At 31.8% G+C, this 3,388-nt stretch overlaps 1 long non-coding RNA gene across 1 annotated transcript; it reads right to left on the reverse strand.

Annotated features, from left to right (window-relative positions):
• Window positions 1–400: 400 nt before the first annotated feature.
• LOC127082203 (uncharacterized) lies at window positions 401–2,589 on the reverse strand. The gene is made up of 2 exons (XR_007788161.1): window positions 2,185–2,589; window positions 401–1,787 (listed from the first exon to the last, which is right to left on the reverse strand). It is a non-coding gene; the product is annotated as an uncharacterized LOC127082203 (long non-coding RNA).
• Between the last annotated feature and the right edge of the window lie 799 nt (window positions 2,590–3,388).

Raw genomic sequence — 3,388 nt, forward strand, 5'->3', positions numbered from 1 at the left:
TGAATTTGGAAAATGGAAAGTAAAGAAGTGGTTGGCTTTTGATTAACAGGGTCGACACTGTTGACCAGACGTTTGACCCTTATCATAGGCATTCCTAAACCTATTCATCCTCTCTCTTTAAGTCAGTACATCATGTATAAAAAGGATGTACCATGTGCGTGACATGTCCACCAAGCACGCATTTTGCATTTTTACATAACCTGTTTTGTAAGTCATTCAATCTAACTTGCATTTTCAATTTTTAGATACATTTTCAATTTCTAAGTGATTCACTAAGTCACTTTTCACTTCATGGATAAATTCCCTAAGCATCATTGAAATTAATTTCCATACATACACTTTGAGCTATAATTCCCTTTTTATTCATGGTCTTTCAATCCATGTACATAAGGTTCAAAAGTCACTAAAAATTATTTTTACATTTACATGACTTCACTTTATGTCATTACAAGCATACTACATAGTTTTCATACACAAAAGAATAAAAATAATTCAAAGCTCTTCAATAGTCTTCATTCATACTTCATTCCTGATCATGTTTGTTCATGCTCCATTACCATGTACCATGTTGCAAAGAAAATAATAAAAATAAGTTAGAAATTACATTCATTTCTAAAAATTCAGCACTTATATAACAAAAATTCAGCATCATTAGCATTTACAAAATACACATGAAAAATCATCTTAAATTCATATCATTCATCTCTAAAATTCAACACATGCACATACATTCACATCATATGCAAAACCATTAAAAAACAAGTCAAATTCAATAAAAATTCAGCATGTTATGTATATACCGTGAATATAAATTCCATATTATGTATCATTTCTATTTCACTTCTATACAACAAGTAAAACCCCATAAATCATGTGCATTAGAAAAATTCAGCATTCATGTAATACATCATTTCATCCATGAACATCAATCCAAGTGCATCTGTAATTCATTCATATCATATAAACACTCAAGCATGTGTTCAAGTGATGTCATGTAAATTCATTTAATTTCCCTCACATTCACTAAAAATTCAGCATATGCACATGCATGTAAATTCACATACATCCATGTCTTAACCACCCTAACCATCTTAAACTTCCACAAACCAACTTCTAACCACTTTGGGCAATTGCCCAAAGTGTCCAAAACAATCCCAACTAATTTCTAACCAATTCTCAACCTCTAATCATCCCCGCATAGTTCTGTATAATCATTCATCATTCACCCACTAATGGGTTCTTCTTTACTTTTTGATTCCAATCATTATTCACTTTCTCTCAAGTTTTCACTCTCCATTCTCCAACCTTCTCTCACTAGAGCTCAAATCCATGGTTGTTGAAGATTCATATTGAAACTTCAATCAACTTGAGCATATACCTTCACCATACTTCACATCATAGTTTTTCATGATTCAAGCATTGAAAAGTGGCAAAAGAATCAACAACAACAACAAGAAAACAAATGGAAGAAAAGAAAGGGGGTGAAGAAGAAAGGAAGAGGAATTGAATCGTAAGAGTTAACAAGTAAACGTAAAGAATCACTTACCATATTGAATTTGCATCGCCGTTGAAGAACCATCGAAGGGTCTCCGATTGGTAAGCCTCAAACTTTATTTACCGTTCCATGAATGCTTGCTTGCTTGTATGCTTATTTATGTATTTTCCTTGCTTTTCATCTTGTGTCTACGATTATAGCGAGAATCTAAACCTTTTTATGAACACAAACTATATAAAATTCAGCATCTTACTCATGCAAAAACTTGACCTCCTTCATCACCAATTTCAACCTTCATCAAATTCACCATAAATTGCAAGAAACCCCAAAAAAAAAAAGAATTCATTACGAAACCATATCCCAAAACCAATTCTCCAAACCAAAATTAACTTGAAACTACAAAAAATCATTCAATAAACCATTATCAAACGTGACAACCAATTCATAATCCAAAAATAATGAGAAAAGAGAACTCGTAACGGAACCGAAATAAAACAAAAAGAGAAGAAATTTGGTTCAACATTTTTACCGAACCCTTGGTGTGCAGTTACGAAACGGAAAATAAGTTAACCAATTTACAAACCGTAAGACCAAGCACGACTCCAAACCAAAACAAAACGCTAAACCTGAACAATTTCTGATTTGAATTTAACACAACCAATGGAACCAAACGCGATTTCAAAGCTTACCGGAATTGAACCGTAATCATTGTTGAACCGTTGATTCCGAACACAGAAAATTCTGAACTGAAACCACGAACTCAAAACACGCAAACCTGAATTCCAAACGCACAAAAACTGAAAAATCGTTACCATATTGAAATAGTTCTGAACCGCAACCGTGAACCAAATTCAAACGCGAGTCGAAACAGAAAGCCAATAGAAATTATGAGCGAATTTCGTGAGAATCATCGTGAAGAAGTTATGAGAAGCTCTTATACTAGAATCACGTTTGAAAATCGTCTGAATCATCATGAAAATAGCATTTGAAATCAATCACGTTTGGAAACCGCTTATGTAAAACACATATATGAGCTTTTCCTGTTCATGAATTTCTCGTTACTGCTTGTGTTCATGTTTCTGTCATATTTTCAAGTTGATGATATGTTTATTTACTTCTTTTTTTCATTATCCATTTTATTATTATTTTTATTTTATTTGATATATAAATCAATGCCATATGTTAATTTCCAATTGGCAAGTGGATTGAATTGTGACTAAACTTTTCCCTTCCCACGTGCACACTTTAGTTACTGCTATATGTTACTTTTGTTATTCTAATGCAATTACCACATATACTACATGTTACTACCCTTGGCCTTTTCCTAGTGCAAGTATACTCATTCATGCTATTATACTCATTTTTTTTTCTATTTTTTTTGTTGTTATTAATTAATAATACCACATGACAATACTTGGTTAGAGCTGAATTTTGATTTAATTTAATAACCTAACCACGTGGCACTAATTGATTGGACAAATGAAAATTTTAATTGCATATAATTCATTAGTTTAGATTTTTAATTAAACTTAATTTTTGAATTTAATTTTTAATTTCAATTAATGGTACATTAGGAACTAGGGCCGTCATGTTAATTCAATTTCTAATGCCCTTTTTTTATATAGTATCATATGCTTGATTTATGACTCTTGGCATACCCCCTAATTGATTGGTTGATCAAATCCTGATTGATTGGTTGATCAAATTTATTTTGATCAATTAGTTATATTTGGTGAATTAGGCGTTTTGATGTATGACTTTCATAAATAATTATATGCTCCCCTTAGGATTACTATTCATTCAAATGATCATAAGTCCCTTGATCATTTGAGTGAATTAGTCCTTTACACTTGCATCTGATTCTTCAAGTCATAGTCAAGTCAAGTTTCACAT

Source organism: Lathyrus oleraceus, chromosome 5 (genome assembly GCF_024323335.1).
Source record: "Lathyrus oleraceus cultivar Zhongwan6 chromosome 5, CAAS_Psat_ZW6_1.0, whole genome shotgun sequence".
Taxonomy (NCBI): domain Eukaryota; kingdom Viridiplantae; phylum Streptophyta; class Magnoliopsida; order Fabales; family Fabaceae; genus Lathyrus; species Lathyrus oleraceus.